This window comes from Ambystoma mexicanum, chromosome 1p (assembly GCF_040938575.1).
Source record: "Ambystoma mexicanum isolate Mex_15411 chromosome 1p, UKY_AmexF1_1, whole genome shotgun sequence".
NCBI classification, from domain to species: Eukaryota; Metazoa; Chordata; class Amphibia; order Caudata; family Ambystomatidae; genus Ambystoma; species Ambystoma mexicanum.
The window spans coordinates 1,473,495,002-1,473,519,770 of record NC_090921.1 but is presented as its reverse complement, the minus strand read 5'-3'; the positions used below and the strand labels follow the sequence as shown (position 1 = coordinate 1,473,519,770).

Below are 24,769 nucleotides of genomic sequence, written 5' to 3'. Positions count from 1 at the left end.
GGAGCTTTCTTCCCTTGAAAGAAAATGCCTAACTCATTCACAAATACAACCCTTATCCTCACAACAACATTGGTTATGTCCCGCAGCAGTACTGACCCGTGACCATGTATGCACAGCTGCTTCCAACAAAACAGCAATCTTGTGTTAGTAACTCTAAAGCTGTGAGTGCCAATTCTGCATCAATCTCATGCTTCTGCAGAAATATTTCCCAAAATGACAAAGTGGCCAATACAGGGATCGAACCCGTGACCTTGGCGTTATTAGCACCACGCTCTAACCAACTGAGCTAACCGACCAGCTGAGAGTCCTGTTTCTGACTGGAGCATAAGAGGGAGGCCAGTTGCAGGGGGATTTTTTCTTCCCTTGGAAAAAAAATGCCTAACTCATTCACACATAAAACCCTTATCCTCACAACAACCTATAGAAAAACTACATGTGATCTGAAGGAAATTCATGAATATGACAATTATCTTCAAACTGACTTGTAGCCTGCATCACATTTAAGTAGAACTGGGACAAAGAAGGTTAAATGCATCTCATTGGTCATTTCCCACAGCAGTACTGACCTGTGACCATTTATGGACTGCTGCTTCCAACAAAACAGCAAACTTGTCATAGTAAATCTAAAGCTGTGGGTGGGAATTCTGCATCAATCTCATGCTTCTGCAGAAATATTTCCCAAATTGACAAAGTGGCCAATACTGGGATCAAATTCGCTAACTTGGCGTGATTAGCACCATGCTCAGTCAGAAAAAGTATGCCTTCTGACTGGAGCATAGGAGGGAGGACAGTTGCAGGGGTTAGTTTTCTTCCCTTGAAAGAAAATGCCTAACTCATTCACAAATACAACCCTTGTCCTCACAACAACATTGGTTATGTCCGCAGCAGTACTGACCCGTGACTATGTATGCACAGCTGCTTCCAACAAAACAGCAATCTTGTGTTAGTAACTCTAAAGCTGTGAGTGCCAATTCTGCATCAATCTCATGCTTCTGCAGAAATATCTCCCAAAATGACAAAGTGGCCAATACGGGGATCGAACCCGTGACCTTGGCGTTATTAGCACCACGCTCTAACCGGCCAGCTGAGAGTCCTGTTTCTGACTGGAGCATAAGAGGGAGGCCAGTTGCAGGGGGATTTTTTCTTCCCTTGGAAAAAAAATGCCTAACTCATTCACACATAAAACCCTTATCCTCACAACAACCTAAAGAAAAACTACATGTGATCTGAAGGAAATTCATGAATATGACAATTATCTTCAAACTGACTTGTAGCCTGCATCACATTTAAGTAGAACTGGGACAAAGAAGGTTAAATGCATCTCATTGGTCATTTCCCACAGCAGTACTGACCTGTGACCATTTATGGACTGCTGCTTCCAACAAAACAGCAAACTTGTCATAGTAAATCTAAAGCTGTGGGTGGGAATTCTGCATCAATCTCATGCTTCTGCAGAAATATTTCCCAAATTGACAAAGTGGCCAATACTGGGATCAAATTCGCTAACTTGGCGTGATTAGCACCATGCTCAGTCAGAAAAAGTATGCCTTCTGACTGGAGCATAGGAGGGAGGACAGTTGCAGGGGGGAGTTTTCTTCCCTTGAAAGAAAATGCCTAACTCATTCACAAATACAACCCTTGTCCTCACAACAACATTGGTTATGTCCGCAGCAGTACTGACCCGTGACTATGTATGCACAGCTGCTTCCAACAAAACAGCAATCTTGTGTTAGTAACTCTAAAGCTGTGAGTGCCAATTCTGCATCAATCTCATGCTTCTGCAGAAATATCTCCCAAAATGACAAAGTGGCCAATACGGGGATCGAACCCGTGACCTTGGCGTTATTAGCACCACGCTCTAACCGGCCAGCTGAGAGTCCTGTTTCTGACTGGAGCATAAGAGGGAGGCCAGTTGCAGGGGGATTTTTTCTTCCCTTGGAAAAAAAATGCCAAACTCATTCACACATAAAACCCTTATCCTCACAACAACCTAAAGAAAAACTACATGTGATCTGAAGGAAATTCATGAATATGACAATTATCTTCAAACTGACTTGTAGCCTGCATCACATTTAAGTAGAACTGGGACAAAGAAGGTTAAATGCATCTCATTGGTCATTTCCCACAGCAGTACTGACCTGTGACCATTTATGGACTGCTGCTTCCAACAAAACAGCAAACTAGTCATAGTAAATCTAAAGCTGTGGGTGGGAATTCTGCATCAATCTCATGCTTCTGCAGAAATATTTCCCAAATTGACAAAGTGGCCAATACTGGGATCAAATTCGCTAACTTGGCGTGATTAGCACCATGCTCAGTCAGAAAAAGTAAGCCTTCTGACTGGAGCATAGGAGGGAGGCCAATTGCAGGGGGGCGTTTTCTTCCCTTGAAAGAAAATGCCTAACTCATTCACAAATACAACCCTTATCCTCACAACAACATTGGTTATGTCCGCAGCAGTACTGACCCGTGACTATGTATGCACAGCTGCTTCCAACAAAACAGCAATCTTGTGTTAGTAACTCTAAAGCTGTGAGTGCCAATTCTGCATCAATCTCATCCTTCTGCAGAAATATTTCCCAAAATGACAAAGTGGCCAATACGGGGATCGAACCCGTGACCTTGGCGTTATTAGCACCACGCTCTAACCAACTGAGCTAACCGGCCAGCTGAGAGGCATATTTCTAACTGGAGCATAAGAGGGAGGCCAGTTGCAGGGGGAAACTACATGTGATCTGAAGGAAATTCACGAATATGACAATATAACATTGGTTATGTCCCGCAGCAGTACTGACCCGTGACCATGTATGCACAGCTGCTTCCAACAAAACAGCAATCTTGTGTTAGTAACTCTAAAGCTGTGAGTGCCAATTCTGCATCAATCTCATGCTTCTGCAGAAATATTTCCCAAAATGACAAGGAGGCCAATACGGGGACCCGTGACCTTTCCATTATTAGCACCACGCTCTAACCAAATGAGCTAAACAGCCAGCTGAGAGTTTTGTTTCTGACTCAAGCATAAGCAGGAGGCCAGTTGTAGGGGGATGTTTTCTTCCCTTGGAAAAAAATGCCTAACTCATTCACACATACAACCCTTATCCTCACAACAACCTAAAGAAAAACTACATGTGATGTGAAGGAAATTCATGAATATGACAATTATCTTCAAACTGACTTGTAGCCTGCATCACATTTAAGTAGAACTGGGACAAAGAAGGTTAAATGCATCTCATTGGTCATTTCCCACAGCAGTACTGACCTGTGACCATTTATGGACTGCTGCTTCCAACAAAACAGCAAACTAGTCATAGTAAATCTAAAGCTGTGGGTGGGAATTCTGCATCAATCTCATGCTTCTGCAGAAATATTTCCCAAATTGACAAAGTGGCCAATACTGGGATCAAATTCGCTAACTTGGCGTGATTAGCACCATGCTCAGTCAGAAAAAGTATGCCTTCTGACTGGAGCATAGGAGGGAGGCCAGTTGCAGGGGGGAGTTTTCTTCCCTTGAAAGAAAATGCCTAACTCATTCACAAATACAACCCTTATCCTCACAACAACATTGGTTATGTCCGCAGCAGTACTGACCCGTGACCATGTATGCACAGCTGCTACCAACAAAACAGCAATCTTGTGTTAGTAACTCTAAAGCTGTGAGTGCCAATTCTGCATCAATCTCATGCTTCTGCAGAAATATTTCCCAAAATGACAAAGTGGCCAATACGGGGATCGAACCCGTGGCCTTGGCGTTATTAGCACCACGCTCTAACCAACTGAGCTAACCGACCAGCTAAGAGTCTTGTTTCTGACTGGACCATAAGAGGGAGGCCAGTTGTAGGGGGATGTTTTCTTCCCTTGGAAACAAAATTCCTAACTCATTCACACAGACAACCCTTATCCTCACAACAACCTAAAGAAAAACGCCATGTGATCTGAAGGAAATTCATGAATATTACAATTATCTTCAAACTGACTTGTGGCCTGCATCACATTTAAGTAGTACTGCGACAAAGAAGGTTAAATGCATCTCATTGGTCATTTCCCACAGCAGTACTGACCTGTGACCATTTATGGACTGCTGCTTCCAACAAAACAGCAAACTTGTCATAGTAAATCTAAAGCTGTGGGTGGGAATTCTGCATCAATCTAATGCTTCTGCAGACATTTTTCCCAAATTGACAAAGTGGCCAATACTGGGATCAAATTCGCTAACTTGGCGTGATTAGCACCATGCTCAGTCAGAAAAAGTATGCTTCTGACTGGAGCATAGGAGGGAGGCCAGTTGCAGGGGGGAGTTTTCTTTCCTTGAAAGAAAATGCCTAACTCATTCACAAATACAACCCTTATCCTCACAACAACATTGGTTATGTCCGCAGCAGTACTGACCCGTGACTATGTATGCACAGCTGCTTCCAACAAAACAGCAATCTTGTGTTAGTAACTCTAAAGCTGTGAGTGCCAATTCTGCATCAATCTCATCCTTCTGCAGAAATATTTCCCAAAATGACAAAGTGGACAATACGGGGATCGAATCGAACCCGTGACCTTGGCGTTATTAGCACCACGCTCTAACCAACTGAGCTAACCAGCCAGCTGAGAAGCATATTTCTGACTGGACCATAAGAGGGAGGCCAGTTGCAGGGGGATTTTTTCTTCCCTTGGAAAAAAAATGCCTAACTCATTCACATATAATACCCTTATCCTCACAACAACCTAAAGAAAAACTACATGTGATGTGAAGGAAATTCATGAATATGACAATTATCTTCAAACTGACTTGTAGCCTGCATCACATTTAAGTAGAACTGGGACAAAGAAGGTTAAATGCATCTCATTGGTCATTTCCCACAGCAGTACTGACCTGTGACCATTTATGGACTGCTGCTTCCAACAAAACAGCAAACTAGTCATAGTAAATCTAAAGCTGTGGGTGGGAATTCTGCATCAATCTCATGCTTCTGCAGAAATATTTCCCAAATTGACAAAGTGGCCAATACTGGGATCAAATTCGCTAACTTGGCGTGATTAGCACCATGCTCAGTCAGAAAAAGTATGCCTTCTGACTGGAGCATAGGAGGGAGGCCAGTTGCAGGGGGGAGTTTTCTTCCCTTGAAAGAAAATGCCTAACTCATTCACAAATACAACCCTTATCCTCACAACAACATTGGTTATGTCCGCAGCAGTACTGACCCGTGACTATGTATGCACAGCTGCTTCCAACAAAACAGCAATCTTGTGTTAGTAACTCTAAAGCTGTGAGTGCCAATTCTGCATCAATCTCAACCTTCTGCAGAAATATTTCCCAAAATGACAAAGTGGCCAATACGGGGATCGAACCCGTGACCTTGGCGTTATTAGCACCACGCTCTAACCGGCCAGCTGAGAGTCCTGTTTCTGACTGGAGCATAAGAGGGAGGCCAGTTGCAGGGGGATTTTTTCTTCCCTTGGAAAAAAAATGCCTAACTCATTCACACATAAAACCCTTATCCTCACAACAACCTAAAGAAAAACTACATGTGATCTGAAGGAAATTCATGAATATGACAATTATCTTCAAACTGACTTGTAGCCTGCGTCACATTTAAGTAGAACTGGGACAAAGAAGGTTAAATGCATCTCATTGGTCATTTCCCACAGCAGTACTGACCTGTGACCATTTATGGACTGCTGCTTCCAACAAAACAGCAAACTAGTCATAGTAAATCTAAAGCTGTGGGTGGGAATTCTGCATCAATCTCATGCTTCTGCAGAAATATTTCCCAAATTGACAAAGTGGCCAATACTGGGATCAAATTCGCTAACTTGGCGTGATTAGCACCATGCTCAGTCAGAAAAAGTATGCCTTCTGACTGGAGCATAGGAGGGAGGCCAGTTGCAGGGGGGAGTTTTCTTCCCTTGAAAGAAAATGCCTAACTCATTCACAAATACAACCCTTATCCTCACAACAACATTGGTTATGTCCGCAGTAGTACTGACCCGTGACTATGTATGCACAGCTGCTTCCAACAAAACAGCAATCTTGTGTTAGTAACTCTAAAGCTGTGAGTGCCAATTCTGCATCAATCTCATCCTTCTGCAGAAATATTTCCCAAATTGACAAAGTGGCCAATACTGGGATCAAATTCGCTAACTTGGCGTGATTAGCACCATGCTCAGTCAGAAAAAGTAAGCCTTCTGACTGTAGCATAGGAGGGAGGCCAATTGCAGGGGGGCGTTTTCTTCCCTTGAAAGAAAATGCCTAACTCATTCACAAATACAACCCTTATCCTCACAACAACATTGGTTATGTCCGCAGCAGTACTGACCCGTGACTATGTATGCACAGCTGCTTCCAACAAAACAGCAATCTTGTGTTAGTAACTCTAAAGCTGTGAGTGCCAATTCTGCATCAATCTCATCCTTCTGCAGAAATATTTCCCAAAATGACAAAGTGGCCAATACGGGGATCGATTAGCACCACGCTCTAACCAACTGAGCTAACCGGCCAGCTGAGAGGCATATTTCTAACTGGAGCATAAGAGGGAGGCCGGTTGCAGGGGGATTTTTTCTTCCCTTGGAAAAAAAATGCCTAACTCATTCACACATAAAACCCTTATCCTCACAACAACCTAAAGAAAAACTACATGCTTCCAACAAAACAGCAATCTTGTGTTAGTAACTCTAAAGCTGTGAGTGCCAATTCTGCATCAATCTCATGCTTCTGCAGAAATATTTCCCAAAATGACAAAGTGGCCAATACGGGGATCGAACCCGTGACCTTGGTGTTATTAGCACCATGCTCTAACCAACTGAGCTAACCGGCCAGCTGAGAGGCATATTTCTAACTGGAGCATAAGAGGGAGGCCAGTTGCAGGGGAAAAACTACATGTGATCTGAAGGAAATTCACGAATATGACAATTATCTTCAAACTGACTTGTAGCCTGCATCACATTTAAGTAGAACTGGGACAAAGAAGGTTAAATGCATCTCATTGGTCATTTCCCACAGCAGTACTGACCTGTGACCATTTATGGACTGCTGCTTCCAACAAAACAGGAAACTAGTCATAGTAAATCTAAAGCTGTGGGTGGGAATTCTGCATCAATCTCATTCTTCTGCAGAAATATTTCCCAAATTGACAAAGTGGCCAATACTGGGATCAAATTCGCTAACTTGGCGTGATTAGCACCATGCTCAGTCAGAAAAAGTATGCCTTCTGACTGGAGCATAGGAGGGAGGCCAGTTGCAGGGGGGAGCTTTCTTCCCTTGAAAGAAAATGCCTAACTCATTCACAAATACAACCCTTATCCTCACAACAACATTGGTTATGTCCCGCAGCAGTACTGACCCGTGACCATGTATGCACAGCTGCTTCCAACAAAACAGCAATCTTGTGTTAGTAACTCTAAAGCTGTGAGTGCCAATTCTGCATCAATCTCATGCTTCTGCAGAAATATTTCCCAAAATGACAAAGTGGCCAATACAGGGATCGAACCCGTGACCGAACCCGTGACCTTGGCGTTATTAGCACCACGCTCTAACCAACTGAGCTAACCGACCAGCTGAGAGTCCTGTTTCTGACTGGAGCATAAGAGGGAGGCCAGTTGCAGGGGGATTTTTTCTTCCCTTGGAAAAAAAATGCCTAAGTCATTCACACATAATACCCTTATCCTCACAACAACCTAAAGAAAAACTACATGTGATCTGAAGGAAATTCATGAATATGACAATTATCTTCAAACTGACTTGTAGCCTGCATCACATTTAAGTAGAACTGGGACAAAGAAGGTTAAATGCATCTCATTGGTCATTTCCCACAGCAGTACTAACCTGTGACCATTTATGGACTGCTGCTTCCAACAAAACAGCAAACTAGTCATAGTAAATCTAAAGCTGTGGGTGGGAATTCTGCATCAATCTCATGCTTCTGCAGAAATATTTCCCAAATTGACAAAGTGGCCAATACTGGGATCAAATTCGCTAACTTGGCGTGATTAGCACCATGCTCAGTCAGAAAAAGTATGCCTTCTGACTGGAGCATAGGAGGGAGGCCAGTTGCAGGGGGGAGTTTTCTTCCCTTGAAAGAAAATGCCTAACTCATTCACAAATACAACCCTTGTCCTCACAACAACATTGGTTATGTCCGCAGCAGTACTGACCCGTGACTATGTATGCACAGCTGCTTCCAACAAAACAGCAATCTTGTGTTAGTAACTCTAAAGCTGTGAGTGCCAATTCTGCATCAATCTCATGCTTCTGCAGAAATATCTCCCAAAATGACAAAGTGGCCAATACGGGGATCGAACCCGTGACCTTGGCGTTATTAGCACCACGCTCTAACCAACTGAGCTAACCAGCCAGCTGAGAGGAATATTTCTAACTGGAGCATAAGAGGGAGGCCAGTTGCAGGGGGAAACTACATGTGATCTGAAGGAAATTCACGAATATGACAATTATCTTCAAACTGACTTGTAGCCTGCATCACATTTAAGTAGAACTGGGACAAAGAAGTTTAAATGCATCTCATTGGTCATTTCCCACAGCAGTACTGACCTGTGACCATTTATGGACTGCTGCTTCCAACAAAACAGCAATCTTGTGTTAGTAACTCTAAAGCTGTGAGTGCCAATTCTGCATCAATCTCATGCTTCTGCAGAAATATTTCCCAAAATGACAAGGAGGCCAATACGGGGACCCGTGACCTTGCCATTATTAGCACCACGCTCTAACCAAATGAGCTAAACAGCCAGCTGAGAGTTTTGTTTCTGACTCAAGCATAAGCAGGAGGCCAGTTGTAGGGGGATGTTTTCTTCCCTTGGAAACAAAATTCCTAACTCATTCACACAGACAACCCTTATCCTCACAACAACCTAAAGAAAAACGCCATGTGATCTGAAGGAAATTCATGAATATTACAATTATCTTCAAACTGACTTGTGGCCTGCATCACATTTAAGTAGTACTGCGACAAAGAAGGTTAAATGCATCTCATTGGTCATTTCCCACAGCAGTACTGACCTGTGACCATTTATGGACTGCTGCTTCCAACAAAACAGCAAACTTGTCATAGTAAATCTAAAGCTGTGGGTGGGAATTCTGCATCAATCTAATGCTTCTGCAGACATTTTTCCCAAATTGACAAAGTGGCCAATACTGGGATCAAATTCGCTAACTTGGCGTGATTAGCACCATGCTCAGTCAGAAAAAGTATGCTTCTGACTGGAGCATAGGAGGGAGGCCAGTTGCAGGGGGGAGTTTTCTTTCCTTGAAAGAAAATGCCTAACTCATTCACAAATACAACCCTTATCCTCACAACAACATTGGTTATGTCCGCAGCAGTACTGACCCGTGACTATGTATGCACAGCTGCTTCCAACAAAACAGCAATCTTGTGTTAGTAACTCTAAAGCTGTGAGTGCCAATTCTGCATCAATCTCATCCTTCTGCAGAAATATTTCCCAAAATGACAAAGTGGACAATACGGGGATCGAATCGAACCCGTGACCTTGGCGTTATTAGCACCACGCTCTAACCAACTGAGCTAACCAGCCAGCTGAGAAGCATATTTCTGACTGGACCATAAGAGGGAGGCCAGTTGCAGGGGGATTTTTTCTTCCCTTGGAAAAAAAATGCCTAACTCATTCACATATAATACCCTTATCCTCACAACAACCTAAAGAAAAACTACATGTGATGTGAAGGAAATTCATGAATATGACAATTATCTTCAAACTGACTTGTAGCCTGCATCACATTTAAGTAGAACTGGGACAAAGAAGGTTAAATGCATCTCATTGGTCATTTCCCACAGCAGTACTGACCTGTGACCATTTATGGACTGCTGCTTCCAACAAAACAGCAAACTAGTCATAGTAAATCTAAAGCTGTGGGTGGGAATTCTGCATCAATCTCATGCTTCTGCAGAAATATTTCCCAAATTGACAAAGTGGCCAATACTGGGATCAAATTCGCTAACTTGGCGTGATTAGCACCATGCTCAGTCAGAAAAAGTATGCCTTCTGACTGGAGCATAGGAGGGAGGCCAGTTGCAGGGGGGAGTTTTCTTCCCTTGAAAGAAAATGCCTAACTCATTCACAAATACAACCCTTATCCTCACAACAACATTGGTTATGTCCGCAGCAGTACTGACCCGTGACCATGTATGCACAGCTGCTACCAACAAAACAGCAATCTTGTGTTAGTAACTCTAAAGCTGTGAGTGCCAATTCTGCATCAATCTCATGCTTCTGCAGAAATATTTCCCAAAATGACAAAGTGGCCAATACGGGGATCGAACCCGTGGCCTTGGCGTTATTAGCACCACGCTCTAACCAACTGAGCTAACCGACCAGCTAAGAGTCTTGTTTCTGACTGGACCATAAGAGGGAGGCCAGTTGCAGGGGGATTTTTTCTTCCCTTGGAAAAAAAAATGCCTAAGTCATTCACACATAAAACCCTTATCCTCACAACAACCTAAAGAAAAACTACATGTGATCTGAAGGAAATTCATGAATATGACAATTATCTTCAAACTGACTTGTAGCCTGCATCACATTTAAGTAGAACTGGGACAAAGAAGGTTAAATGCATCTCATTGGTCATTTCCCACAGCAGTACTGACCTGTGACCATTTATGGACTGCTGCTTCCAACAAAACAGCAAACTAGTCATAGTAAATCTAAAGCTGTGGGTGGGAATTCTGCATCAATCTCATGCTTCTGCAGAAATATTTCCCAAAATGACAAAGTGGCCAATACGGGGATCGAACCCGTGACCGTGGCGTTATTAGCACCACGCTCTAACCAACTGAGCTAACCAGCCAGCTGAGAGGCATATTTCTGACTGGAGCATAAGAGGGAGGCCAGTTGCAGGTGGACTTTTTCTTCCCTTGGAAAAAAAATGCCTAACTCATTCACACATAAAACCCTTATCCTCACAACAACCTAAAGAAAAACTACATGTGATCTGAAGGAAATTCACGAATATGACAATTATCTTCAAACTGACTTGTAGCCTGCATCACATTTAAGTAGAACTGGGACAAAGAAGGTTAAATGCATCTCATTGTTCATTAGTAACTCTAAAGCTGTGAGTGCCAATTCTGCATCAATCTCATGCTTCTGCAGAAATATTTCCCAAAATGACAAAGTGGCCAATACGGGGATCAAACCCGTAACCTTGGCGTTATTAGCACCACGCTCTAACCAACTGAGCTAACCGGCCAGCTGAAAGTCCTGTTTCTGACTGGAGCATAAGAGGGAGGCCAGTTGCAGGGGGATTTTTTCTTCCCTTGGAAAAAAATGCCTAACTCATTCACACATAAAACCCTTATCCTCACAACAACCTAAAGAAAAACTACATGTGATCTGAAGGAAATTCATGAATATGACAATTATCTTCAAACTGACTTGTAGCCTGCATCACATTTAAGTAGAACTGGGACAAAGAAGGTTAAATGCATCTCATTGGAAGTCCCGCAGCAGTACTGACCCGTGACCATTTATGGACTGCTGCTTGAAACAAAACAGCAAACTAGTCATAGTAAATCTAAAGCTGTGGGTGGGAATTCTGCATCAATCTCATGCTTCTGCAGAAATATTTCCCAAATTGACAAAGTGGCCAATACTGGGATCAAATTCGCTAACTTGGCGTGATTAGCACCATGCTCAGTCAGAAAAAGTATGCCTTCTGACTGGAGCATAGGAGGGAGGCCAGTTGCAGGCGGTAGTTTTCTTCCCTTGAAAGAAAATGCCTAACTCATTCACAAATACAACCCTTATCCTCACAACAACATTGGTTATGTCCCGCAGCAGTACTGACCCGTGACCATGTATGCAGAGCTGCTACCAACAAAACAGCAATCTTGTGTTAGTAACTCTAAAGCTGTGAGTGCCAATTCTGCATCAATCTCATGCTTCTGCAGAAATATTTCCCAAAATGACAAAGTGGCCAATACAGGGATCGAACCCATGACCTTGGCGTTATTAGCACCACGCTCTAACCAACTGAGCTAACCGGCCAGCTGAGAGCCTTTTTCCCTTGGAAAAAAAATGCCTAACTCATTCACACATAAAACCCTTATCCTCACAACAACCTAAAGAAAAACTACATGTGATCTGAAGGAAATTCATGAATATGACAATTATCTTCAAACTGACTTGTAGCCTGCATCACATTTAAGTTGAACTGGGACAAAGAAGGTTAAATTCATCTCATTGGTCATTTCCCACAGCAGTACTGACCTGTGACCATTTATGGACTGCTGCTTCCAACAAAACAGCAAACTAGTCATAGTAAATCTAAAGCTGTGGGTGGGAATTCTGCATCAATCTCATGCTTCTGCAGAAATATTTCCCAAATTGACAAAGTGGCCAATACTGGGATCAAATCCGCTAACTTGGCGTGATTAGCACCATGCTCAGTCAGAAAAAGTATGCCTTCTGACTGGAGCATAGGAGGGAGGCCAGTTGCAGGGGGGAGTTTTCTTTCCTTGAAAGAAAATGCCTAACTCATTCACAAATACAACCCTTATCCTCACAACAACATTGGTTATGTCCCGCAGCAGTACTGACCCATGACCAGGTATGCACAGCTGCTTCCAACAAAACAGCAATCTTGTGTTAGTAACTCTAAAGCTGTGAGTGCCAATTCTGCATCAATCTCATGCTTCTGCAGAAATATTTCCCAAAATGACAAGGAGGCCAATACGGGGACCCATGACCTTGACATTATTAGCACCACGCTCTAACCAAATGAGCTAAACAGCCAGCTGAGAGCTTTGTTTCTGACTCAAGCATAAGCAGGAGGCCAGTTGTAGGGGGATGTTTTCTTCCCTTGGAAAAAAAATGCCTAACTCATTCACACAGACAACCCTTATCCTCACAACAACCTAAAGAAAAACGCCATGTGATCTGAAGGAAATTCATGAATATTACAATTATCTTCAAACTGACTTGTGGCCTGCATCACATTTAAGTAGTACTGCGACAAAGAAGGTTAAATGCATCTCATTGGTCATTTCCCACAGCAGTACTGACCTGTGACCATTTATGGACTGCTGCTTCCAACAAGACAGCAAACTTGTCATAGTAAATCTAAAGCTGTGGGTGGGAATTCTGCATCAATCTAATGCTTCTGCAGACATTTTTCCCAAATTGACAAAGTGGCCAATACTGGGATCAAATTCGCTAACTTGGCGTGATTAGCACCATGCTCAGTCAGAAAAAGTATGCTTCTGACTGGAGCATAGGAGGGAGGCCAGTTGCAGGGGGGAGTTTTCTTTCCTTGAAAGAAAATGCCTAACTCATTCACAAATACAACCCTTATCCTCACAACAACATTGGTTATGTCCGCAGCAGTACTGACCCGTGACTATGTATGCACAGCTGCTTCCAACAAAACAGCAATCTTGTGTTAGTAACTCTAAAGCTGTGAGTGCCAATTCTGCATCAATCTCATCCTTCTGCAGAAATATTTCCCAAAATGACAAAGTGGCCAATACGGGGATCGAACCCGTGACCTTGGTGTTATTAGCACCACGCTCTAACCAACAGAGCTAACCAGCCAGCTGAAAGGCATGTTTCTGACTGGACCATAAGAGGGAGGCCAGTTGCAGGGGGATTTTTTCTTCCCTTGGAAAAAAAATGCCTAACTCATTCACATATAATACCCTTATCCTCACAACAACCTAAAGAAAAACTACATGTGATCTGAAGGAAATTCATGAATATGACAATTATCTTCAAACTGACTTGTAGCCTGCATCACATTCAAGTAGAACTGGGACAAAGAAGGTTAAATGCATCTCATTGGTCATTTCCCACAGCAGTACTGACCTGTGACCATTTATGGACTGCTGCTTCCAACAAAACAGCAAACTAGTCATAGTAAATCTAAAGCTGTGGGTGGGAATTCTGCATCAATCTCATGCTTCTGCAGAAATATTTCCCAAATTGACAAAGTGGCCAATACTGGGATCAAATTCGCTAACTTGGCGTGATTAGCACCATGCTCAGTCAGAAAAAGTATGCCTTCTGACTGGAGCATAGGAGGGAGGCCAGTTGCAGGGGGGAGTTTTCTTCCCTTGAAAGAAAATGCCTAACTCATTCACAAATACAACCCTTATCCTCACAACAACATTGGTTATGTCCCGCAGCAGTACTGACCCGTGACCATGTATGCACAGCTGCTTCCAACAAAACAGCAAACTTGTGTTAGTAACTCTAAAGCTGTGAGTGCCAATTCTGCATCAATCTCATGCTTCTCCAGAAATATTTCCCAAAATGACAAAGTGGCCAATACGGGGATCGAACCCATGACCTTGGCGTTATTAGGACCACGCTCTAACCAACTGAGCTAACCGGCCAGCTGAAAGTCTTTTTCCCTTGGAAAAAAAATGCCTAAGTCATTCACACATAAAACCCTTATCCTCACAACAACCTAAAGAAAAACTACATGTGATCTGAAGGAAATTCATGAATATGGCTATTATCTTCAAACTGACTTGTAGCCTGCATCACATTTAAGTAGAACTGGGACAAAGAAGGTTAAATGCATCTCATTGGTCATTTCCCACAGCAGTACTGACCTGTGACCATTTATGGACTGCTGCTTCCAACAAAACAGCAAACTAGTCATAGTAAATCTAAAGCTGTGGGTGGGAATTCTGCATCAATCTCATGCTTCTGCAGAAATATTTCCCAAATTGACAAAGTGGCCAATACTGGGATCAAATTCGCTAACTTGGCGTGATTAGCACCATGCTCAGTCAGAAAAAGTATGCCTTCTGACTGGAGCATAGGAGGGAGGCCAGTTGCAGGGGGGAGTTTTCTTCCCTTGAAAGAAAATGCCTAACTCATTCACAAATACAACCCTTATCCTCACAACAACATTGGTTATGTCCGCAGCAGTACTGACCCGTGACTATGTATGCACAGCTGCTTCCAACAAAACAGCAATCTTGTGTTAGTAACTCTAAAGCTGTGAGTGCCAATTCTGCATCAATCTCATGCTTCTGCAGAAATATTTCCCAAAATGACAAAGTGGCCAATACGGGGATCGAACCCGTATTAGCACCAAGCTCTAACCAACTGAGCTAACCGACCAGCTGAGAGTCCTGTTTCTGACTGGAGCATAAGAGGGAGGCCAGTTGCAGGGGGATTTTTTCTTCCCTTGGAAAAAAAATGCCTAAGTCATTCACACATAAAACCCTTATCCTCACAACAACCTAAAGAAAAACGACATGTGATCTGAAGGAAATTCATGAATATGACAATTATCTTCAAACTGACTTGTAGCCTGCATCACATTTAAGTAGAACTGGGACAAAGAAGGTTAAATGCATCTCATTGGTCATTTCCCACAGCAGTACTGACCTGTGACCATTTATGGACTGCTGCTTCCAACAAAACATCAAACTAGTCATAGTAAATCTAAAGCTGTGGGTGGGAATTCTGCATCAATCTCATGCTTCTGCAGAAATATTTCCCAAATTGACAAAGTGGCCAATACTGGGATCAAATCCGCTAACTTGGCGTGATTAGCACCATGCTCAGTCAGAAAAAGTATGCCTTCTGACTGGAGCATAGGATGGAGGCCAGTTGCAGGGGGGAGTTTTCTTCCCTTGAAAGAAAATGCCTAACTCATTCACAAATACAACCCTTATCCTCACAACAACATTGGTTATGTCCCGCAGCAGTACTGACCCGTGACCATGTATGTACAGCTGCTTCCAACAAAACAGCAATCTTGTGTTAGTAACTCTAAAGCTGTGAGTGCCAATTCTGCATCAATCTCATGCTTCTGCAGAAATATTTCCCAAAATGACAAAGTGGCCAATACGGGGATCGAACCCGTATTAGCACCAAACTCTAACCAACTGAGCTAACCGACCAGCTGAGAGTCCTGTTTCTGACTGGAGCATAAGAGGGAGGCCAGTTGCAGGGGGATTTTTTCTTCCCTTGGAAAAAAAATGCCTAAGTCATTCACACATAAAACCCTTATCCTCACAACAACCTAAAGAAAAACGACATGTGATCTGAAGGAAATTCATGAATATGACAATTATCTTCAAACTGACTTGTAGCCTGCATCACATTTAAGTAGAACTGGGACAAAGAAGGTTAAATGCATCTCATTGGTCATTTCCCACAGCAGTACTGACCTGTGACCATTTATGGACTGCTGCTTCCAACAAAACATCAAACTAGTCATAGTAAATCTAAAGCTGTGGGTGGGAATTCTGCATCAATCTCATGCTTCTGCAGAAATATTTCCCAAATTGACAAAGTGGCCAATACTGGGATCAAATCCGCTAACTTGGCGTGATTAGCACCATGCTCAGTCAGAAAAAGTATGCCTTCTGACTGGAGCATAGGATGGAGGCCAGTTGCAGGGGGGAGTTTTCTTCCCTTGAAAGAAAATGCCTAACTCATTCACAAATACAACCCTTATCCTCACAACAACATTGGTTATGTCCCGCAGCAGTACTGACCCGTGACCATGTATGTACAGCTGCTTCCAACAACACAGCAATCTTGTGTTAGTAACTCTAAAGCTGTGAGTGCCAATTCTGCATCAATCTCATGCTTCTGCAGAAATATTTCCCAAAATGACAAGGAGGCCAATACGTGGACCCGTGACCTTGCCATTATTAGCACCACGCTCTAACCAAATGAGCTAAACAACCAGCTGAGAGTTTTGTTTCTGACTCAAGCATAAGCAGGAGGCCAGTTGTAGGGGGATGTTTTCTTCCCTTGGAAAAAAAATGCCTAACTCATTCACACAGACAACCCTTATCCTCACAACAACCTAAAGAAAAACTCCATGTGATCTGAAGGAAATTCATGAATATTACAATTATCTTCAAACTGACTTGTGGCCTGCATCACATTTAAGTAGTACTGCGACAAAGAAGGTTAAATGCATCTCATTGGTCATTTCCCACAGCAGTACTGACCTGTGACCATTTATGGACTGCTGCTTCCAACAAAACAGCAAACTTGTCATAGTAAATCTAAAGCTGTGGGTGGGAATTCTGCATCAATCTAATGCTTCTGCAGACATTTTTCCCAAATTGACAAAGTGGCCAATACTGGGATCAAATTCGCTAACTTGGTGTGATTAGCACCATGCTCAGTCAGAAAAAGTATGCTTCTGACTGGAGCATAGGAGGGAGGCCAGTTGCAGGGGGGAGTTTTCTTTCCTTGAAAGAAAATGCCTAACTCATTCACAAATACAACCCTTATCCTCACAACAACATTGGTTATGTCCGCAGCAGTACTGACCCGTGACTATCTATGCACAGCTGCTTCCAACAAAACAGCAATCTTGTGTTAGTAACTCTAAAGCTGTGAGTGCCAATTCTGCATGAATCTCATCCTTCTGCAGAAATATTTCCCAAAATGACAAAGTGGCCAATACGGGGATCGAACCCGTGACCTTGGCGTTATTAGCACCACGCTCTAACCAACTGAGCTAACCGGCCAGCTGAGAGGCATATTTCTGACTGGACCATAAGAGGGAGGCCAGTTGCAGGGGGATTTTTTCTTCCCTTGGAAAAAAAATGCCTAACTCATTCACACATAAAACCCTTATCCTCACAACAACCTAAAGAAAACTACATGTGATCTGAAGGAAATTCATGAATATGACAATTATCTTCAAACTGACTTGTAGCCTGCATCACATTTAAGTAGAACTGGGACAAAGAAGGTTAAATGTATCTCATTGGTCATTTCCCACAGCAGTACTGACCTGTGACCATTTATGGACTGCTGCTTCCAACAAAACAGCAAACTAGTCATAGTAAATCTAAAGCTGTGGGTGGGAATTCTGCATCAATCTCATGCTTCTGCAGAAATATTTCCCAAATTGACAAAGTGGCCAATACTGGGATCAAATTCGCTAACTTGGCGTGATTAGCACCATGCTCAGTCAGAAAAAGTATGCCTTCTGACTGGAGCATAGGAGGGAGGCCAGTTGCAGGGGGTAGCTTTCTTCCCTTGAAAGAAAATGCCTAACTCATTCACAAATACAACCCTTATCCTCACAACAACATTGGTTATGTCCCGCAGCAGTACTGACCCGTGACCATGTATGCACAGCTGCTTCCAACAAAACAGCAAACTTGTGTTAGTAACTCTAAAGCTGTGAGTGCCAATTGTGCATCAATCTCATGCTTCTGCAGAAATATTTCCCAAAATGACAAAGTGGTCAATACGGGGATCGAACCCATGATCTCGGCGTTATTAGCACCACGCTCTAACCAACTGAGCTAACCGGCCAGCTGAAAGTATTTTTCCCTCGGAAAAAAAATGCCTAACTCATTCACACATAAAACCCTTATCCTCACAACAACCTAAAGAAAAACTACATGTGATCTGAAGGAAATTCATGAATATGATAATTATCTTCAAACTGACTTGTAGCCTGCATCACATTTAAGTAGAACTGGGACAAAGAAGGTTAAATGCATCTCATTGGTCATTTCCCACAGCAGTACTGACCTGTGACCATTTATGGACTGCTGCTTCCAACAAAACAGCAAACTAGTCATAGTAAATCTAAAGCTGTGGGTGGGAATTCTGCATCAATCTCATGCTTCTGCAGAAATATTTCCCAAATTGACAAAGTGGCCAATACTGGGATCAAATTCGCTAACTTGGCGTGATTAGCACCATGCTCAGTCAGAAAAAGTATGCCTTCTGACTGGAGCATAGGAGGGAGGCCAGTTGCAGGGGGGAGTTTTCTTCCCTTGAAAGAAAATGCCTAACTCATTCACAAATACAACCCTTATCCTCACAACAACATTGGTTATGTCCCGCAGCAGTACTGACCCGTGACCATGTATGCACAGCTGCTTCCAACAAAACAGCAAACTTGTGTTAGTAACTCTAAAGCTGTGAGTGCCAATTCTGCATCAATCTCATGCTTCTGCAGAAATATTTCCCAAAATGACAAAGTGGCCAATACGGGGATCGAACCCATGACCTCGGCGTTATTAGCACCACGCTCTAACCAACTGAGCTAACCGGCCAGCTGAGAGTCATTTTCCCTTGGAAAAAAATGCCTAACTCATTCACACATAAAACCCTTATCCTCACAACAACCTAAAGAAAAACTACATGTGATCTGAAGGAAATTCATGAATATGACAATTATCTTCAAACTGACTTGTAGCCTGCATCACATTTAAGTAGAACTGGGACAAAGAAGTTTAAATGCATCTCATTGGTCATTTCCGACAGCAGTACTGACCTGTGACCATTTATGGACTGCTGCTTCCAACAAAACAGCAAACTAGTCATAGTAAATCTAAAGCTGTGGGTGGGAATTCTGCATCAATCTCATGCTTCTGCAGAAATATTTCCCAAATTGACAAAGTGGCCAATACTGGGATCAAATTCGCTAACTTGGCGTGATTAGCACCATGCTCAGTCAGAAAAAGTATGACTTCTGACTGGAGCATAGGAGGGAGGCCAGTTGCAGGGGGGAGTTTTCTTCCCTTGAAAGAAAATGCCTAACTCATTCACAAATACAACCCTTATCCTCACAACAACATTGGTTATGTCCGCAGCAGTACTGACCCGTGACTATGTATGCACAGCTGCTTCCAACAAAACAGCAATCTTGTGTTAGTAACTCTAAAGCTGTGAGTGCCAATTCTGCATCAATCTCATCCTTCTGCAGAAATATTTCCCAAAATGACAAAGTGGCCAATACAGGGATCAAACCCGTGACCTTGGCGTTATTAGCACCACGCTCTAACCAACTGAGCTAACCGGCCAACTGAGAGTCTTTTTCCCTTGGAAAAAAATGCCTAACTCATTCACACATAAAACCCTTATCCTCACAACAACCTAAAGAAAAACTACATGTGATCTGAAGGAAATTCATGAATATGACAATTATCTTCAAACTGACTTGTAGCCTGCATCACATTTAAGTAGAACTGGGACAAAGAAGGTTAAATGCATCTCATTGGTCATTTCCCACAGCAGTACTGACCTGTGACCATTTATGGACTGCTGCTTCCAACAAAACAGCAAACTTGTCATAGTAAATCTAAAGCTGTGGGTGGGAATTCTGCATCAATCTCATGCTTCTGCAGAAATATCTCCCAAATTGACAAAGTGGCCAATACTGGGATCAAATTCGCTAACTTGGCGTGATTAGCACCATGCTCAGTCAGAAAAAGTATGCCTTCTGACTGGAGCATAGGAGGGAGGCCAGTTGCAGGGGGGAGTTTTCTTCCCTTGAAAGAAAATGCCTAACTCATTCACAAATACAACCCTTATCCTCACAACAACATTGGTTATGTCCGCAGTAGTACTGACCCGTGACTATGTATGCACAGCTGCTTCCAACAAAACAGCAATCTTGTGTTAGTAACTCTAAAGCTGTGAGTGCCAATTCTGCATCAATCTCATCCTTCTGCAGAAATATTTCCGAAATTGACAAAGTGGCCAATACTGGGATCAAATTCGCTAACTTGGCGTGATTAGCACCATGCTCAGTCAGAAAAAGTAAGCCTTCTGACTGGAGCATAGGAGGGAGGCCAGTTGCAGGGGGGAGTTTTCTTCCCTTGAAAGAAAATGCCTAACTCATTCACAAATACAACCCTTATCCTCACAACAACATTGGTTATGTCCCGCAGCAGTACTGACCCGTGACCATGTATGCACAGCTGCTTCCAACAAAACAGCAATCTTGTGTTAGTAACTCTAAAGCTGTAGGTGCCAATTCTGCATCAATCTCATCCTTCTGCAGAAATATTTCCCAAAATGACAAAGTGGCCAATACGGGGATCGAACCCGTGACCTTGCGCTCTAACCAACTGAGCTAACCGGCCAGCTGAGAGGCATATTTCTGACTGGACCATAAGAGGGAGGCCAGTTGCAGGGGGATTTTTTCTTCCCTTGGAAAAAAAATGCCTAACTCATTCACACATAAAACCCTTATCCTCACAACAACCTAAAGAAAAACTACATGTGATCTGAAGGAAATTCATAAATATGACAATTATCTTCAAACTGACTTGTAGCCTGCATCACATTTAAGTAGAACTGGGACAAAGAAGGTTAAATGTATCTCATTGGTCATTTCGCACAGCAGTACTGACCTGTGACCATTTATGGACTGCTGCTTCCAACAAAACAGCAAACTAGTCATAGTAAATCTAAAGCTGTGGGTGGGAATTCTGCATCAATCTCATGCTTCTGCAGAAATATTTCCCAAATTGACAAAGTGGCCAATACTGGGATCAAATTCGCTAACTTGGCGTGATTAGCACCATGCTCAGTCAGAAAAAGTATGCCTTCTGACTGGAGCATAGGAGGGAGGCCAGTTGCAGGGGGGAGCTTTCTTCCCTTGAAAGAAAATGCCTAACTCATTCACAAATACAACCCTTATCCTCACAACAACATTGGTTATGTCCCGCAGCAGTACTGACCCGTGACCATGTATGCACAGCTGCTTCCAAAAAAACAGCAAACTTGTGTTAGTAACTCTAAAGCTGTGAGTGCCAATTCTGCATCAATCTCATGCTTCTGCAGAAATATTTCCCAAAATGACAAAGTGGCCAATACGGGGATCGAACCCATGACCTTGGCGTTATTAGCACCACGCTCTAACCAACTGAGCTAACCGGCGAGCTGAAAGTATTTTTCCCTTGGGAAAAAAATGCCTAACTCATTCACACATAAAACCCTTATCCTCACAACAACCTAAAGAAAAACTACATGTGATCTGAAGGAAATTCATGAATATGACAATTATCTTCAAACTGACTTGTAGCCTGCATCACATTTAAGTAGAACTGGGACAAAGAAGGTTAAATGCATCTCATTGGTCATTTCCCACAGCAGTACTGACCTGTGACCATTTATGGACTGCTGCTTCCAACAAAACAGCAAACTAGTCATAGTAAATCTAAAGCTGTGGGTGGGAATTCTGCATCAATCTCATGCTTCTGCAGAAATATTTCCCAAATTGACAAAGTGGCCAATACTGGGATCAAATTCGCTAACTTGGCATGATTAGCACCATGCTCAGTCAGAAAAAGTATGCCTTCTGACTGGAGCATAGGAGGGAGGTCAGTTGCAGGGGGGAGTTTTCTTCCCTTGAAAGAAAATGCCTAACTCATTCACAAATACAACCCTTATCCTCACAACAACATTGGTTATGTCCCGCAGCAGTACTGACCCGTGACCATGTATGCACAGCTGCTTCCAACAAAACAGCAAACTTGTGTTAGTAACTCTAAAGCTGTGAGTGCCAATTCTGCATCAATCTCATGCTTCTGCAGAAATATTTCCCAAAATGACAAAGTGGCCAATACGGGGATCGAACCCATGACCTTGGCGTTATTAGCACCACACTCTAACCAACTGAGCTAACCAGCCAGCTGAAAGTCTTTTTCCCTTGGAAAAAAAATGCCTAACTCATTCACACATAAAACCCTTATCCTCACAACAACCTAAAGAAAAACTACATGTGATCTGAAGGAAATTCATGAATATGACAATTATCTTCAAACTGACTTGTAGCCTGCATCACATTTAAGTAGAACTGGGAAAAAGAAGGTTAAATGCATCTCATTGGTCATTTCCCACAACAGTACTGACCTGTGACCATTTATGGACTGCTGCTTCCAACAAAACAGAAAACTAGTCATAGTAAATCTAAAGCTGTGGGTGGGAATTCTGCATCAATCTCATGCTTCTGCAGAAATATTTCCCAAATTGACAAAGTGGCCAATACTGTGATCAAATTCGCTAACTTGGCGTGATTAGCACCATGCTCAGTCAGAAAAAGTATGCCTTCTGACTGGAGCATAGGAGGGAGGCCAGTTGCAGGGGGGAGTTTTCTTCCCTTGAAAGAAAATGCCTAACTCATTCACAAATACAACCCTTATCCTCACCCCAACATTGGTTATGTCCGCAGCAGTACTGACCCGTGACCATGTATGCACAGCTGCTTCCAACAAAACAGCAATCTTGTGTTAGTAACTCTAAAGCTGTGAGTGCCAATTCTGCATCAATCTCATCCTTCTGCAGAAATATTTCCCAAAATGACAAAGTGGCCAATACGGGGATCAAACCCGTAACCTTGGCGTTATTGGCACCACGCTCTAACCAACTGAGCTAACCGGCCAGCTGAGAGTCCTGTTTCTGACTGGAGCATAAGATGGAGGCCAGTTGCAGGGGGATTTTTTCTTCCCTTGGAAAAAAATGCCTAACTCATTCACACATAAAACCCTTATCCTCACAACAACCTAAAGAAAAACTACATGTGATCTGAAGGAAATTCACGAATATGACAATTATCTTCAAACTGACTTGTAGCCTGCATCACATTTAAGTAGAACTGGGACAAAGAAGGTTAAATGCATCTCATTGGTCATTAGTAACTCTAAAGCTGTGAGTGCCAATTCTGCATCAATCTCATGCTTCTGCAGAAATATTTCCCAAAATGACAAAGTGGCCAATACGGGGATCAAACCCGTAACCTTGGCGTTATTAGCACCACGCTCTAACCAACTGAGCTAACCGGCCAGCTGAGAGCCCTGTTTCTGACTGGAGCATAAGAGGGAGGCCAGTTGCAGGGGGATTTTCTCTTCCCTTGGAAAAAAATGCCTAACTCATTCACACATAAAACCCTTATCCTCACAACAACCTAAAGAAAAACTACATGTGATCTGAAGGAAATTCATGAATATGACAATTATCTTCAAACTGACTTGTAGCCTGCATCACATTTAAGTAGAACTGGGACAAAGAAGGTTAAATGCATCTCATTGGTCATTTCCCACAACAGTACTGACCTGTGACCATTTATGGACTGCTGCTTCCAACAAAACAGCAAACTAGTCATAGTAAATCTAAAGCTGTGGATGGGAATTCTGCATCAATCTCATGTTTCTGCAGAAATATTTCCCAAATTGACAAAGTGGCCAATACTGGGATCAAATTCGCTAACTTGGCGTGATTAGCACCATGCTCAGTCAGAAAAAGTATGCCTTCTGACTGGAGCATAGGAGCGAGGCCAGTTGCAGGGGGGAGTTTTCTTCCCTTGAAAGAAAATGCCTAACTCATTCACAAATACAACCCTTATCCTCACCGCAACATTGGTTATGTCCGCAGCAGTACTGACCCGTGACTATGTATGCACAGCTGCTTCCAACAAAACAGTAATCTTGTGTTAGTAACTCTAAAGCTGTGAGTGCCAATTATGCATCAATCTCATGCTTCTGCAGAAATATTTCCCAAAATGACAAAGTGGCCAATACGGGGATCGAACCCATGACCTTGGCGTTATTAGCACCACGCTCTAACCAACTGAGCTAACCAGCCAGCTGAAAGTCTTTTTCCCTTGGAAAAAAATGCCTAACTCATTCACACATAAAACCCTTATCCTCACAACAACCTAAAGAAAAACTACATGTGATCTGAAGGAAATTCATGAATATGACAATTATCTTCAAACTGACTTGTAGCCTGCATCACATTTAAGTAGAACTGGGACAAAGAAGGTTAAATGCATCTCATTGGTCATTTCCCACAGCAGTACTGACCTGTGACCATTTATGGACTGCTGCTTCCAACAAAACAGCAAACTAGTCATAGTAAATCTAAAGCTGTGGGTGGGAATTCTGCATCAATCTCATGCTTCTGCAGAAATATTTCCCAAATTGACAAAGTGGCCAATACTGGGATCAAATTCGCTAACTTGGCGTGATTAGCAGCATGCTCAGTCAGAAAAAGTATGCCTTCTGACTGGAGCATAGGA

The 24,769-nt window shown here is 42.8% G+C and overlaps 17 non-coding genes across 17 annotated transcripts; all 17 read right to left on the bottom strand.

The window, feature by feature from the left end:
* Window positions 1-222: 222 nt before the first annotated feature.
* TRNAI-AAU (transfer RNA isoleucine (anticodon AAU)) lies at window positions 223-296 on the bottom strand. Its single transcript has one exon. It is a non-coding gene; the product is annotated as a tRNA-Ile (tRNA).
* Window positions 297-2,593: 2,297 nt separating this feature from the next.
* On the bottom strand, window positions 2,594-2,667 carry TRNAI-AAU (transfer RNA isoleucine (anticodon AAU)). Its single transcript has one exon. It is a non-coding gene; the product is annotated as a tRNA-Ile (tRNA).
* A 1,047-nt stretch (window positions 2,668-3,714) lies between these two features.
* On the bottom strand, window positions 3,715-3,788 carry TRNAI-AAU (transfer RNA isoleucine (anticodon AAU)). Its single transcript has one exon. It is a non-coding gene; the product is annotated as a tRNA-Ile (tRNA).
* Window positions 3,789-6,729: 2,941 nt separating this feature from the next.
* On the bottom strand, window positions 6,730-6,803 carry TRNAI-AAU (transfer RNA isoleucine (anticodon AAU)). The gene has a single exon. It is a non-coding gene; the product is annotated as a tRNA-Ile (tRNA).
* Window positions 6,804-8,265: 1,462 nt separating this feature from the next.
* TRNAI-AAU (transfer RNA isoleucine (anticodon AAU)) lies at window positions 8,266-8,339 on the bottom strand. The gene has a single exon. It is a non-coding gene; the product is annotated as a tRNA-Ile (tRNA).
* Window positions 8,340-10,256: 1,917 nt separating this feature from the next.
* Window positions 10,257-10,330, bottom strand: TRNAI-AAU (transfer RNA isoleucine (anticodon AAU)). Its single transcript has one exon. It is a non-coding gene; the product is annotated as a tRNA-Ile (tRNA).
* A 397-nt stretch (window positions 10,331-10,727) lies between these two features.
* TRNAI-AAU (transfer RNA isoleucine (anticodon AAU)) lies at window positions 10,728-10,801 on the bottom strand. The gene has a single exon. It is a non-coding gene; the product is annotated as a tRNA-Ile (tRNA).
* Window positions 10,802-11,129: 328 nt separating this feature from the next.
* TRNAI-AAU (transfer RNA isoleucine (anticodon AAU)) lies at window positions 11,130-11,203 on the bottom strand. Its single transcript has one exon. It is a non-coding gene; the product is annotated as a tRNA-Ile (tRNA).
* Window positions 11,204-11,926: 723 nt separating this feature from the next.
* TRNAI-AAU (transfer RNA isoleucine (anticodon AAU)) lies at window positions 11,927-12,000 on the bottom strand. The gene has a single exon. It is a non-coding gene; the product is annotated as a tRNA-Ile (tRNA).
* Window positions 12,001-14,271: 2,271 nt separating this feature from the next.
* TRNAI-AAU (transfer RNA isoleucine (anticodon AAU)) lies at window positions 14,272-14,345 on the bottom strand. Its single transcript has one exon. It is a non-coding gene; the product is annotated as a tRNA-Ile (tRNA).
* Window positions 14,346-17,391: 3,046 nt separating this feature from the next.
* On the bottom strand, window positions 17,392-17,465 carry TRNAI-AAU (transfer RNA isoleucine (anticodon AAU)). Its single transcript has one exon. It is a non-coding gene; the product is annotated as a tRNA-Ile (tRNA).
* Window positions 17,466-18,942: 1,477 nt separating this feature from the next.
* On the bottom strand, window positions 18,943-19,016 carry TRNAI-AAU (transfer RNA isoleucine (anticodon AAU)). The gene has a single exon. It is a non-coding gene; the product is annotated as a tRNA-Ile (tRNA).
* Window positions 19,017-19,692: 676 nt separating this feature from the next.
* Window positions 19,693-19,766, bottom strand: TRNAI-AAU (transfer RNA isoleucine (anticodon AAU)). The gene has a single exon. It is a non-coding gene; the product is annotated as a tRNA-Ile (tRNA).
* Window positions 19,767-22,309: 2,543 nt separating this feature from the next.
* On the bottom strand, window positions 22,310-22,383 carry TRNAI-AAU (transfer RNA isoleucine (anticodon AAU)). Its single transcript has one exon. It is a non-coding gene; the product is annotated as a tRNA-Ile (tRNA).
* A 677-nt stretch (window positions 22,384-23,060) lies between these two features.
* On the bottom strand, window positions 23,061-23,134 carry TRNAI-AAU (transfer RNA isoleucine (anticodon AAU)). Its single transcript has one exon. It is a non-coding gene; the product is annotated as a tRNA-Ile (tRNA).
* Window positions 23,135-23,461: 327 nt separating this feature from the next.
* On the bottom strand, window positions 23,462-23,535 carry TRNAI-AAU (transfer RNA isoleucine (anticodon AAU)). Its single transcript has one exon. It is a non-coding gene; the product is annotated as a tRNA-Ile (tRNA).
* Window positions 23,536-24,259: 724 nt separating this feature from the next.
* Window positions 24,260-24,333, bottom strand: TRNAI-AAU (transfer RNA isoleucine (anticodon AAU)). The gene has a single exon. It is a non-coding gene; the product is annotated as a tRNA-Ile (tRNA).
* Window positions 24,334-24,769: the final 436 nt, after the last annotated feature.